The sequence below is a fragment of the Saccopteryx bilineata genome, chromosome 1 (assembly GCF_036850765.1).
Source record: "Saccopteryx bilineata isolate mSacBil1 chromosome 1, mSacBil1_pri_phased_curated, whole genome shotgun sequence".
Lineage (NCBI taxonomy): Eukaryota > Metazoa > Chordata > Mammalia > Chiroptera > Emballonuridae > Saccopteryx > Saccopteryx bilineata.
Window position 1 is genome coordinate 342,150,170 of NC_089490.1, and position 14,274 is coordinate 342,164,443.

Genomic DNA, 14,274 nt, shown 5'->3' on the forward strand with positions numbered 1-14,274 from the left:
TTGGGAGACTTTGAGTAGAATAGGAACCAAGTCTTCTTTGAATTTTTGATAGAATTCACTAGTAGAACCATCTGGGCCTGGACTTTTATTTTGGGGAGGTTTTTAATAGTTTTTTCTATTTCCTCCCTGCTAATTGGTCTGTTTAGGCTTTCTACTTCTTCATGACCCAGTCTAGGAAGGTTGTATTCTTTTAGGAATTTATCCATTTCTTCTAGATTGTTGAATTTGGTGGCATATAGTTTTTATAGTATTCTACAATAATTCTTTGTATATCTATGATGTCTGTGGTGATTTCTCCTCTTTCATTTTGGATTTTGTTTATATGAGTCCTTTCTCTTTTTTTCTTGGTGAGTTTTGCCAGGGGTTTATCAATTTTGTTGATCTTTTCAAAGAACCAGCTCCTTGTTCTATTAATTTTTTCTATAGTTTTTCTGTTATCTATTTCATTTATTTATGCTCTGATTTTTATTATTTCATTTCTTCGGCTGGTTTTGGGTTGTCTTTGTTCTTCTATTTCTAGTTCGTTAGGTGTGAAGTTAAGTGGTTTACTTGGGCTCTCTCTTGTTTGTTCATATAGGCCTGAAGTGATATAAACTTCCCTCTTATCACTGCTTTTGCTGCATCCCAGAGCTTCTGATATGTCGTATTGTCATTTTCATTTGTCTGTATATATCTTTTGATCTCTGCACTTATTTCTTCTTTGACCCATTCATTTTTTAAAAGTATGTTGTTTAGTTTCCACATTTTTGTGGGGTTTTTTTCCTCTTTTTTGCAGTTGAATTCTAGTTACAAGACTTTATGATCAGGAAATATACTTGGTACAATTTCGATTTTTCTGAATTTGCTGATGTTATTTTTGTGGCCCAACATATGGTCAATTCTTGAGAATGTTCCATGTACACTAGAGAAAATTGTATACTCTGTTATTTTGGGATGAAATGTCCTATAGATGTCTATCATATCCAGGTGCTCTAGTGTTTCGTTTAAGGCCATATATCTTTATTGATTTTCTGTTTGGATGAACGATCTAGAGCCGTCAGCGGTGTATTGAGGTCTCCAAGTATGATTGTATTTTTGTCAGTTTTTGTTTTTAGGTCAATAAGTAGCTGTCTTATATATTTTGGTGCTCCTTGGTTTGGTGCATATATATTAAGAATTGTTATGTCTTCTTGATTCAGCGTCCCCTTAATCATTATGAAATGACCATTTTTGTCTCTGAGTACTTTTGCTGTCTTGTAGTCAGCATTATTAGATATGAGTATTGCTACACCTGCTTTTTTTGGATGTTATTTGCTTGGAATATTGTTTTCCAGCCTTTCACTTTGAATTTGTTTTTATCCTTGTTGCTTAGATGTGTTTCTTGTAGGCAGCATAGAGTTGGATTTTCTTTTTTAATCCATTCTGCTACTCTGTGTCTTTTTATTGGTGAGTTTAATCTGTTTACATTTAGTGTAATTATTGACACTTGTGGGTTTCCTATTGCCATTTTATAATTGCTTTCTGTTAGTTTTGTATCTTGTTTGATTCTTCTCTTTTGTTTTTCTATCATTTGTTTTTGTTTGGTTGTATTCCATACTTCTTTCCTCTGTTGCTACCTTTTTTAAGTCATGTGCTTCTGTGGTGGTTTTTTCAAGGGTGGTTACCATTAAGTAATGAAAAGGATACCTACCATGTTCATTGTAGTACACTATCTTATGAATGCTTCTGCACTCCATCATCCTTTGTTACTGTTAATCTCCATCCTCTCCCCCTTTTTTTTTGTTTTTGTTGTCACAGATTAAATTTGGTTTTATTGTGTTCTTGGTGGAGCTTTTACTTGTATTTTTGTTTTGTTTTGTTCTTTGTATCTTGTTGGAAAACCTCCTGGAGTGGGGGTTTTCTGGTGATAAATACCCTCATCTTTTCTGTATCTGTGAATGTTTTTATTTCTCCTTCGTATTTGAAGGATAGCTTTGATGGGTATAGTATTCTTGGCTGAAAGTTCCTCTCTTTCAGGACTTTAAATATTGGGGTCCACTCTCTTCTAGCTTGTAGAGTTTCTGCTTAGAAATCCAATGATAATCTAATAGGCCTTCCTTTATATGTTGTATTCTTCTTTTCCCTGGCTGCCTTGAGAATTTTTTCTTTGTCGTTGGTTTGTGCCAATTTCATTATGATGTGCCTTGGAGTAGGTTTGTTAGGGTTAAGAAAACTTGGAATTCTGTTTGCTTCTTGAATTTGAGGCTTTAGTTCTTTCCACAGGCTTGGGAAGTTCTCGTCTATTATTTGTTTGAGTATGTTCTCCATTCCATTTTCTCTCTCTTCTCCCTCTGATATACCTATTATTCTTATGTTAGTCTTTTTGATGGAATCAGACAGTTCCTGTAGGGCTTTCTCATTTTTTTAAATTTGAGTCTTTCTCTTCTTCTCTCTGTTGTGCCTCAAGTTGCTTGTCTTCTATGTCACTAATCCTACCTTCTATCTGGCCTGTTCTATTAGCTAAGCTTGTTACCTCGTTTTTCAGTTCATGAATTGAGTTTTCATCTCTGTTTGATTTGTTTTTATAGTTTCAATTTCCTTGGTAATATATTCTTTGTGTTCGTTGAGTTGTTTTCTGAGCTCCCTAAATTGCCTGTGTTTTCTTGTATATCTCTGAGTATTTTTTAGTATTTCTATTTTAAATTCTCTGTCATTTAGCTCCAAGGTTTCCAATATATTAAATTTTTTCTCCATAGATTTTTCCTCATCTATCTGTGCTACATCTCTGTCTTTTGTATCCATGATATTTGATTTCCTTTTCCTTAATGGCATCTGAGGGTGGTTTTGTTGATAGCACTAATGAGAATTAATAAAGAATAAAAAGTAAAAAAAGAAGAAAAATGGAAAGAAAAAAAGAAAATTTATTATTTTCCTCTTTTTTTCTTCTCCTCTCCCCTCCTCCTTGAGAAAATATTGTGATGAACTGTGAATTATATTGTGCTAAATGGAACAAAAACTACCTATAATGGAGGGCCTGAGTTGGGAAGAAGTGATAAAAGGGCAAAAAAAAGGAGGTAGGGACACACAAAATGCAAAAAGGAAAATATTTGCATCAAGAATAAAATGATTTGCTTGTAAGTGATGGTTGACTAAGAGATATAATGAGAGGGATAAGAGGGAAACAGGGAAAAGGGAAAAAACATTACTATTGTATTAAGTGGAGCAAAAACTAGATAGAATGGAGAGCCACGGTTGGAAGGAATGCTAATGAGTTAAAAAGTGAAGTCAAAAGCACCCAAAATGCCACAAAGAAAAAAAATTTGAGTCCCAAATAAAATAATTTGTTCGTGATTGAGGATTGAATGAGAGGAAAAGTAAAGGAGAAAAGAAGAAACTAATAGAAAGGGAGAAAGAAGAAAAAGGGGAAAAGGGAAAGAAGAAATAAGAACAAAAAGAGAGAGAGAGAGTTAAGGGTTTTTTGAGTGTAACCCTCATAGAGAGAAAGGAAGAAGAAAAGAAAGAAAATGAGAGATGTAACACTTATGGGTAGTGTAGTTCAAGAAGGGGAAAGAATAAGATGGGCAGAGAATAAATGAACCAAGATGGAAGAGAAAAAATAAAAATAAAGACAAGAAGATGAAAGAAACAAAAAAAATATGGAAAAAGTTATAAAGTCTGTGGATTTTTCTTGATTTTGAGAGGTTATCTTTTTGCTTTTTCTTTCCTCTCCCTCTTCCTGGTCAGTGACTCTTTACCTCAGGCTCTGCCCCTGTGGCACGCTTAGGTAGAGATTTGCAGTTGATAAGTCTCTATGGTGATGTCATATATTAGCCTTCAGTCTTGTTGGTAGTCAAGGTTTGTTAGCATTTGCAGGCTCCGACAATGAGAGAGTTTGTTTTCCTGGAGCCTCTCTGCTAGTCTCTCCTTCCTGAATTAGCAGCCTGATGATCCACCTATGAGGTTGCCACTGCCTCTGCCTGGAGAGTAAGAGGCTCAAAGAGCTGGCAAATCTCCACTCTATCCCCACTCTGCGCAGGGCTCTGGGTAAGGCTCTCTCAGTCAGAGCCGCCAGCGTAATCAGGCGGGGCTGGGAGCCAATTGCTCTCAAGGTGCCTTTCTATAAGCCTCCAGGCATGTCCAGTATGCCTCAGCACTCTGTGGGACCACTCTCCTCAGGCTTTTTGCACTTTGTAATATGTTTTGGCTGGGAAGAAGATGCCCTAGTCGCTGCCTGCAGAACAGGAGGTCTTAAAAACTGCCAATTCCCTCTTTTTAACATATAGCCCTGAGTATGAAAGCTCTGCCAATCAGAAGTTGCCCCCACCCCTATGTGTATAGCAAGAGGCACTAAAAAATATCACGCCTCTTGTCTTAGATTGTTGAACTGAGAGAGATCTTGTCAGTTAGAGCCATGTAGGTCAGTTGGGAGGTGAGCAGACTGTGGGTTAAGCTAATTTCAGTGATTGGATCCGCAGATCTGCTCCAGAGACAGACTGCAAGCTGCTTGCATTCCCCTCCCCCTAACGCTTTTATTTTTTTTTCTTCTTGGGGATGTTAGCTTGAATGGCTGGGTGAGGCGCCCCTCCCACCCAGAGAAGTTCAGGCGTAGGGAAGTTCGCTTTCGCACTCCCCGTGCACGCCGCTGTTCAGGGTGCAGGGACCACACCGCAACTCTGGTCACAGCCCATGCAAAGGCCTCTGACCCTGCCCCTATGTCCGGGAACACGGGCACCCACTCCCGAGGTGCTAGGAGGAACCTCTTGCACACTATCCGCGCTCACCAACCAGGATATCAGAGCTAATGGCAGCTTCTGCTCAATCGTCTTTGCTGGGGTCCGGTGCGGGCGTTAGCTCGGTTGGCTGAGTCGCCGCAGGCACACTCTTTCCTTGGCTTGGATGTCTATGCTGCAGCCTGGCTCCCTCCACACCCTTAACCCCCATTCTCTCTCAGTTCCAAGTGAAAGCAGCCCTTGCTCAGGTTAGTGAGGAAGGCAGAGTGTTCCTTTCTCCATCTTATTTCCTACAGGGTTGATTATATATTTACCCAATTTTTCACTCAATCATACCTTTGTTTTCAGTGTATGAGACTTCCAGACGCTCCAAGAATAGATTTTTCTGTCTCTGGTTGAAGAACTTGTTGAAATTTTGGGGAGATTTAAGGGTAGTGCTCCTCACAGTGCCATTTCTCTGACGTCACTCTTGTTTTCAAAATAAACTGAAATTATAGCTACTGTTGTAATAGAAAAATGACAAATTATTAAATGTCCTACAAAAAACCTTGAGACAGACATTTTGTCTAACACTGAAAAAGAAATGCACACTACCAAGTTGAAATGAAATTGTGGAACAGCAACCAAATTATGAAAATAAAAGTACAAGCCTTCCAAAGCAAACAAACAAATGAAAAGAAAGAAATTAGTAAGACTGAAACACAAAGAATAAAACAAGTGGAAAAAATTTAGAACTTGGTATCCAAGAGCTTGGGGACAATATCAGCTCATCTACTACACATGTAGTTGGAATTATAGGAGAAGAGAGAAAGAATAGGTGGAAGAAATATTTAAGGACTTGATGGTTGAGAATTAGCCATAAGTAATGACAAACACCAAACCACAGATCCCAAAAAGCTCAGAAATAAACACACAGACACACACACACAACACACATACCTAGGAATATAATCAAACTGCTGCATACAAAAGAAAAAATAGAAAATCATGAGGTCAGCCAGGAAGGAAAAAAGGCATTTCACACAGAACAAAGAATTACAGCAAACTTCTCATTAGAAATCATGCAAGCTAGAATACAGAAGTATTGAACTTAAAAAAAAAAAAAAAAAAAACCTGTCAACCCAGAATTTATACCCAACAAAAATTTCTTTTAGATAAAGAAATGCTATAGAGGAATAGGCAGGAAAAAGGGAACCAAGAAAAGATGATGAGGCACCCAGGCACTGAACACAGTGAACAACCATGATCAACCATCAGGCTGAAGGGCAAAGCAGGAAAGGAATAGGATATTGTTACTGAATCTCAGTGGGAGCTGTAACTAGGAAGGAAAAGCCATCTGAGAGAAGCGAAGATTACGGACAGATGCAGCCACAATTAGAAATGTGATACTGGCCTGACCTGTGGTGGCGCAGTGGATAAAGCGTCGACCTGGAAATGCTGAGGTTGCCGGTTCAAAACCCTGGGCTTGCCCGGTCAAGGCACATATGGGAGTTGATGCTTCCAGCTCCTCCCCCCTTCTCTCTCTCTGTCTCTCCTCTCTCTCTCTCTCTTTTTCTGTCTCTCCCTCTCCTCTCTAAAATGAATAAATAAAAAAAAAATTTTTTAATTAAAAAAAAAAGTAATCTTAAAAAAAATATATGATACTGAAGAAGATGGGAGAAAGAAAAACATCTCTCGGTCTCCAGTCTCTTGTACCAGTGACTACCATTGACTGAATCCAACCAGAAGCAAGCCAGCAAGATGACCCCCAGCGATGTAGTCTGTGAGGGTCAGCTCTTCTGGGCATAGTGAAAGACACAGAATGGATCTGAGGAGAGAACAGAGAATAACCAGCACAGACACCTCCTGGCTCTGTAACATTGTATACATAAGTGCCAGAGCCAGGATTCAATCCAAATCTACCTGAGTCCTTTCCACCAGATGCACTTTCTACTAGAGTCACTGTCTCAAGTACATCATCAGTGAGAAATAAGACCTATAGTGTGGAGTGAGCCAGACCTTAGAAATACTGAAGGCTAAAATTCATTTTTGAGACTTAATTCTATGGGAAATGGGCAAGAAGTATTAGTTCCTATTGCAGAAGCCAAAAACTATCCTGGTTCTGATACAGTTTTGGAGGAACTGACAATGTAGTGACACCATCTATTATAGTGACCTGACACCAAGGGAACTAATTGTGTGCATGGGCTATTCTTGTTGATGATGGTGGTGTTTGAGACAATCATACATGAAACTCTTTAAAATTAAATCCTAGCCCTGGCTGGTTAGCTCAGCGGTAGAGTGTCAGCCTGGCGTGCGGGGGACCCGGGTTCGATTCCCGGCCAGGGCACATGGGAGAGGTGCTCATTTGCTTCCCCTCCTTCCTCTCTGTCTCTCTCTTCCCCTCCTGCAGCCAGGGCTCCATTGGAGCAAGGATGGCCCTGGCGCTGGGGATGGCTCCTTGGCCTCTGCCCCAGGCGCTAGAGTGGCTCTGGTCACAGCAGAGCGACGCCCCGGAGGGGCAGAGCATCGCCCCCTGGTGGGCAGAGCATCGCCCCTGGTGGGCGTGCCGGATGGATCCCGGTCGGGCGCATGCGGGAGTCTGTCTGACTGTCTCTTCCCGTTTCCAGCTTCAGAAAAATACAAAAAAAAAAAAAAAATTAAATCCTATTTTCCAACCAAAAAGTCCCAATCATCAGAAGTTAGTATCAGAGAGGCAATTTGGCATTTTTTCTCCACAGCTGTGCAGAGTTAAGAGGCTTGAGATATTAAGTATTGAGTGTGAAGAAGAAAGCCTTGCAGCGTGTGTGAAGATACCCTTTAGTGGTCCTCTTCTGAGAGCCAAGTTCACAGCAACCGTATCAATTTTTTATGTGTTTTCTTTCCCTGAGCTCCAAAGATACTTTGGGAAAATTGAGTGAAAAAGAGTCAGTGGAAGGAAATAATGAAAAGCCAATCATCTGGCCACCCCCATCATATACCCGAATGGGGGCTGGTATCACTGAAGAGTCAGTTACTGTGGTATCAAAGCAAAGCATCTGGAAGAGAAAGCTGTCAATCACCTTGACTGAGATTTCCAAGCACAGTATTTTCTTTAACATAGTGATAAACACAAAGGTTTTGATTTGAAACAGCATCATTTTTATGGGAAGCCTGATGAAAGAACTCAGCCTTACTTTGAATCTATATTCTTCTGCTAGCTGTGTGATCTTAAGTTAGTTACCTCTCCTTTCTGAGCCTCAGCTTCACCAATTGTAAAATGACAATAATAATGCCTACCTCAAAGATGGTTATAAGTATGGTTCTTGGTACCAAAATGATACTCTATTCCAGGGGTCCCCAAACTACGGCCCGCGGGCCGAATGTGGCCCCCTGAGGCCATTTATCCGGCCCCCGCCGCACTTCCTGAAGGAGCGCTTCTTTCATTGGTGGTCAGTGAGAGAAGCATAGTTCCCACTGAAATACTGGTCAGTTTGTTGATTTAAATTTACTTGTTCTTTATTTTAAATATTGTATTTGTTCCTGTTTTGTTTTTTTACTTTAAAATAAGATATGTGCAGTGTGCATAGGGATTTGTTCATAGTTTTTTTTATAGTCCGGCCCTCCAACAGTCTGAGGGACAGTGAACTGGCCCCCTGTGTAAAAAGTTTGGAGACCCCTGCTCTATTCCCTTCCTCATATGGAAGTTCAGAGTTAAAAGTGTGGAGTTCTTTGTTATTCTCAATCTAGATCTTGAAAAAAACAACATCTACTATTCATTCATTCATTCATTTCAGCATCCAAGAAAAATATATTGAGTAACTTTTATATGCTGGATACTCGCCGAGGCACTGAGAATGCAGATAAGGTCCCTCTTCTCATGGAGCTTATATTCTAGTAGGAAGAGACAGACAACACATAAGTAAAGACATGAACAATATAATAAGTATAATGAAGACAATAAAATAAAATGATGTGATAGAGATGGCAGGACCTATCTATTTCAGAAAGGGTGACCAGGAAGGCCTGAAGTGATAACATTCTAACTAAAGCATGAATAATGAGAGGAACCAGCCTCATCAGGCCGTGGTGGAGTGGATAGAATGACGGATTGGGATGTAGAGGACCCAGGTTCAAAACCCCAAGGTCGCCAGCTTTTGTGCAGGCTCATCCAGCCTGAGCATGGGCTCACCAGCTTGAGGGGGGCCACCAGCTTGAGTGCAGGGTTGCTGGACTGAGGGTGGGATCATAGACATGACCCCATGGTCACTGGCTTGAGCCCAAAGGTCACTGGCTTGAAGCCCAAGGTTGTTAGCTTGAGCCCAAGGTCCCTGGACTGAGCAAGGGGTCACTTGCTCTGCTGTGTCCCCTGCCCCTGGTCAAGGCACATATAAGAAAGCAATCAATGAACAACTAAGGTGCTACAATGAAAAATTGATGCTTCTCATCTCTCTGCCTTCCTGTCTGTCCCTATCTGTCCTTCTCTCTGGCTCTCTCTCTGGCTCTCATGCAAAATAAATACATACATACATACATACATAATGAAAGGGACCAGCCATACCAAGATTGGAGGTAAGAGCACTCCCAGCAAGCGGAACAATGTGTGAGAGCACCCCAAGCCTCTTGAGCTTGGCATGTTTGAGCTTGGCATGTTTGCAGAACAGAAGCAGATGCAATGGAATGCAGGAGGTGTGGAAGAGCAGGGTTCAAAATGGAATTGTAAAGAGAAGCAGGAAGGAACATGTCTTTCAACCAACATCGATTCATTTATTTACATTATTGAGCACCTGCCAGACACTTTTCTAAGTTCTGGGGATACATTAGTGACCACACAAAATCCCTTCCCTGGTGTGTGTGTGGGGGGGGGGGGGGGCGGTGAGAGTCTAGTCCCACTGGGCCCTGCAGGGCCCTGGTAAGCATTTGCATTTTATTTTAAATATGTTACCTTGTTTGATCTTGATAGTCTCTGTCTAAGACAGGTATTATTATCCTCATTTTATAGAGGACAACTAGAGGCTCCCAGAGGTTAGGTTATAAAACCTGCCTGAGATAATATCATTTGTGGTGGGAGCTGATGGTTAGCAGGAGAACAGAACAGAGAGCCCGTCCTCTAGAGTCGCATTGCTGGCAAGTTCAGAGCCAGGATCCACAGCCTCGACCGTCTGGCTCCAAGGACCTCCCCCCACCAACACTGTCCTTCACTCCTCTCGGTTAGAGGAAGGGTGTTTGCCAGTACTTTCAGTAAAGCCACCACAGACTTACCTAAACCGTTGTCCAGAAGTCACCCTATCACAGGACCAGGATCTGTAGCAGCCACTTGGAATCCAGAGAGCACACAGAACTGTCCTCCTCCCCCTTGCTGGGCAGCGCTGGCCCCTGGCTCTTGGCTGCTCTGCTGCAGGAAGAGAAATGGCTCCACAAAGAGGGCCACAGGGCAAAGGTGTTGAAGGTCTCGAGAATGGGCAGCTCCAGTTCTACCTGCAGAGACAGAAGCAGCAGTGATCGGATGGGATCATCACAGATGCCTATCAGGCAGCTGAGAGATCCAGTGGCATTTCTCAAGCTCTGGAAGGCACCGCAATGCATGAATAAGAGACAAGAAAAGTCTATAAATTGGCTGTTCTATTTGATGTTCATTTAATTGAGACATTCAGTCCTTCTAATGGAAAATGTGAGGAGTGGAAATTACTGTTTTTCAACCATCTCGTAGAAAATGAAAACCAGATCTTGAAGGCATAGGGCCTTTTCATTGTATCATCTTCGGGCTCAATTTAATTATGTATTACAGGCTACCTTCAATAATAATTACAATTGTCTTCCTTTATGCGAAGCCTCTTTCTGTGTTGGGGATGACAACTCTAGGGAGATGCCTACAGAGATTGCTAAAGCGCCATTTAGTGAAAGCAGTTGTTTCCGTATTTGTGTATTCAGCAGATGTTTATTATGTGTCTCCTGTATGTCAAGTCCTGCAGAAGGTAGTATGAATGAATCACGGTCTCCCTTCTCCAGGAGAGCAGGAAGAAGGCTCTCCAGATCCAAGCATGCAGTCCTCCAGGGTCCCTTTGCTGGAAGGTGGTAGAATCCAGATTCCCAGCCTGGCTTTCTGACTTCACAGCCTTGTCCTGACTCAGGAACTCCCAGGCCTAAGTGGGAGACAACTTGTACATCAGCTATTTCAATACAGGGCACACATTCTATGAAAGAGCTGTGCCAACGTCTCTCAGGAGAGACCAGGGAGGACTTTACAAGGTGGCGTTTGAGCAAGGCCTTGTGAGAAGTAGTATTGAAGTGACATCTGACCTTTCATCCATAATCTCTCTATCAATTCTTATTTATAAGACTCTAAACCTCCTTTTTAAGAATCCTGCATGCTTGGCCCTGGCCGGTTGGCTCAGTGGTAGAGCGTCGGCCTGGCGTGCAGGAGTCCCAGGTTCGATTCCTGACCAGGGCACACAGGAGAAGCGCCCATTTGCTTCTCCACCCCTCCCCCTCTCCTTCCTCTCTGTCTCTCTCTTCCCCTCCCGCAGCCGAGGCTCCATTGGAGCAAAGTTGGCCCGGGCGCTGATGGCTCTGTGGCCTCTGCCTCAGGCGCTGGAGTGGCTCTGGTTGCAGAGGAGCAATGCCCCAGATGGGCGGAGCATCGCCCCCTGGTGGGCATGCCAGGTGGATCCCAGTCAGGCACATGCAGGAGTCTGTTTGACTGCCTCCCAGTTTCCAATTTCAGAAAAATACAAAAAACAAAAACAAACAAACAAAACAACTAAAGGTCTGATAGGGCTCAGCTTACTCACAGCACACAGGTGCACTTAAGATGACAAGAGCTGGCCTGACCTGTGGTGGCGCAGTGGATAAAGCGTCGACCTGGAAATGCTGAGGTCGCAGGTTCAAAACCCTGGGCTTGCCTGGTCAAGGCACATATGGGAGTTGATACTTTCAGCTCCTCCCCCTTCTCTCTCTCTCTCTCTCTCTCCCTCTCTTTCTCTCTCTCTCTCTCTCTCTCTCTCTCTCCCCCCCTCTCTCCTCTCTAAAATGAATAAATAAATAAAAAAGATGACAAGGGCAGAGCCAGTTTTAGGGAGTTTTGATTTTGGGCTTAGAAATTTGGGATACCCTAGAAATATCTTATTGAAAAAGGCTAGAGGTTGATATTGGCAGATGTCCTATAATGAGACCCCTCTATAAACGCTGGTAATTTACAAGGTCCTCTTCTCCAAGATGGCCATGGTCAGAAGCTCCCTGTGTGCTGTCACAACAATTCTGATGATGAAAGTAATCATGTTAATTATAGAAAATCTTGGGAACAGAAAACATGTATAAATAAGCAATTAAAATCACCTGTACTTCAAAGAGATAATGACTGTAAACATTTGTGTGAAATTCCTTTCTGTCCAAATTTCCAGCAGCCGTGGTGGGTCAAAGAGAACACCAGCCTCTCCTAGTGTAAAAAGGAGCAGAGCTCTGAGCGGGTCTCTAGGTGAGAAGGGCCTTAGGACAAACACTCCGGATCTTTGCCCCAGGGCGCACCCTCCTTCCTAGCGGCAGCCTCTCAGAACCACCCCCGCACCCCGCGCTGACGGGCACTCTGCATCTGACACTGCAGTCCAGTTTCAAGCCACACCGTCACCCTTCCCTCAGCCAGACTGGCCATTTCTTACAAGAACCTGAGTCAGTACTAAGAAGGAAAAATGGTAAATGATGACAGAAGCAGATTTCCCCAGGCCCTGCACTGCTGGTAGGAGAGCCGGAAGGTCTGAGAGCAGCCCGTGCTTTGCCCCTCCAAACCCAGCACGGGATAGGTGGGAGAGACCGCTGCATTGCTCACCACCTGGGAAAGGGCTTCCAGTCCCCTTCCTCATGCCTTAGCAATAGAGAGAGATTTAACTTTCCCAGAGTCCCATCATCCTTTCCTCAAAGTAAGTCTTGGGTCAAGGACTGGGGCGAGTCATTCAAAAGACCTTTATCAATACCTCCTTTGTGGCCGACTGTGCCGGGGACTGTCACCATTCAGTGTAAATAGCACTGTGATCAGTACCAGGCACAGGGACAGAAAGAGTTGGCAGGTTGCAGGATCCACGCAGCACCCAAGTCTGACCTTTGGCAGAAAATTGCTCAGCAGGTGCCTACCTGGTCTCATTACAAAGCCTCACCTGAAACCACAGACATTGCAGGATTCAGGGGTCCAGACAGGAAGCCAGGCCCAGCTGAAGGAATCACAGAAGAGCCAGGATGGACCTGAACTTCAGGCCCTTTCATTGCACCATTCTTAGAACCTGCAGGGGCCCAGGAGCGAGCTTTACTCCAATAGTAAAAGCAAAGCAGGAAAAAGAGGTCCAGGGAGGAGCCTGACCTGTGGTGGCGCAGTGGATAAAGGGTCGACCTGGAAATGCTGAGGTCGCTCCCTGGGCTTGCCTGGTCAAGGCACATATGGGAGTTGATGCTTCCAGCTCCTCCCCCCTTCTCTCTCTCTGTCGCTGCTCTCTCTCTCTCTCTCTCTCTCTCTCTCTCTCTCTCGCTCGCTTTGTCGCTCTCTCTCCTCTCTAAAATGAATAAATTTTAAAAAATTGTTAAATTAAATAAATAAAAGAGGTCCAGGGAGGAGACTCAGTACATGGAAGTCAGAGTTATGGGCCTCTAGTGCTTGCTTCAGCAGCACATGCACTAACATTGAAATGATACAGAGATGAGCACGTCCCTGCAGAAGGACGACATGCAAATTCACGAAACAAAAAGAAATACGTTGACATCTGATGAAGAACCATTCATACACAAGTGCGAAAAGGCTATTTAAACCTACCCTTTCACAGATAACCTCCCCTAATTAAAAATAATAACTAAAATGTTAATAGCCTACTCCCTGCATTTCTTCCAACCACTGCACAGCAGTTAGGCAAGCACACACAGTGGATACTTGCAGATAGTACGGAAGTGCTCACTGAAGACAGAGAAGCAAGTGGTGACTTAGGAGCAGAGAGAGCTGAGTTTAAATTTTTACTCCACTGCACTTATCTGCGTGACCTTGAGCAGGTGACTTCACTTTTCTGAGCCTCAATTCCTGAGCCTCCTCCAAAAGGGAGATAATGTACACCTTGTAGACTGGTTGTGAGGATTCAATGAAAGAATGTATGTAAAGGGAATAGCACCATACCCAGTATGCTGGAGGTGTTCAGTAACGGTAGGTATTTCTCTTATTACTGTCAGGAGAATGGGGAAACAAATTATGATTCAATTATAATGCTTCAGATGAATCACGAGAGCAAAGCTGTGAGTTGTGAGAGCTGCTTAGTGCCAGATGTGAAATCTAGAGGGGAAGAGGTTGTAAGAGCCTATCTGTTTAGCCTCCTTATGTGGCAGCAGAGTCCTGGTTTGAATTCAGAGCCCCCTTTTCCCAGGATCAATGGCTTCCTGGGAAGCCCTCTCTCTAGTGCTGTTCAGGTAAAATCTCTATACCAGTTCCTGGGGATATTGAGAGGGTATTCAAGCATGAGGTTTGCCCATACCAGCTCAGGGAGTCTCCCAACTTTGAGACCCTGGGTCAGCAGTCTCATATGCTCACCATTATCTCAACCTTCATGGGTATATAGGTTGCTCACAAAGAGTAGGGGGTATATTGTCACTTCATATTCATTTT

At 43.1% G+C, this 14,274-nt stretch overlaps 1 protein-coding gene and 1 non-coding gene across 3 annotated transcripts in view; both read left to right on the plus strand.

Moving 5' to 3' along the window:
- Positions 1 to 14,274, plus strand: part of TENM4 (teneurin transmembrane protein 4) — an 813,415-nt gene that overhangs the window by 768,452 nt on the left and 30,689 nt on the right. The window lies entirely within an intron of this gene.
- On the plus strand, positions 13,281 to 13,383 carry LOC136321727 (U6 spliceosomal RNA). Its single transcript, XR_010728846.1, has one exon. It is a non-coding gene; the product is annotated as a U6 spliceosomal RNA (small nuclear RNA).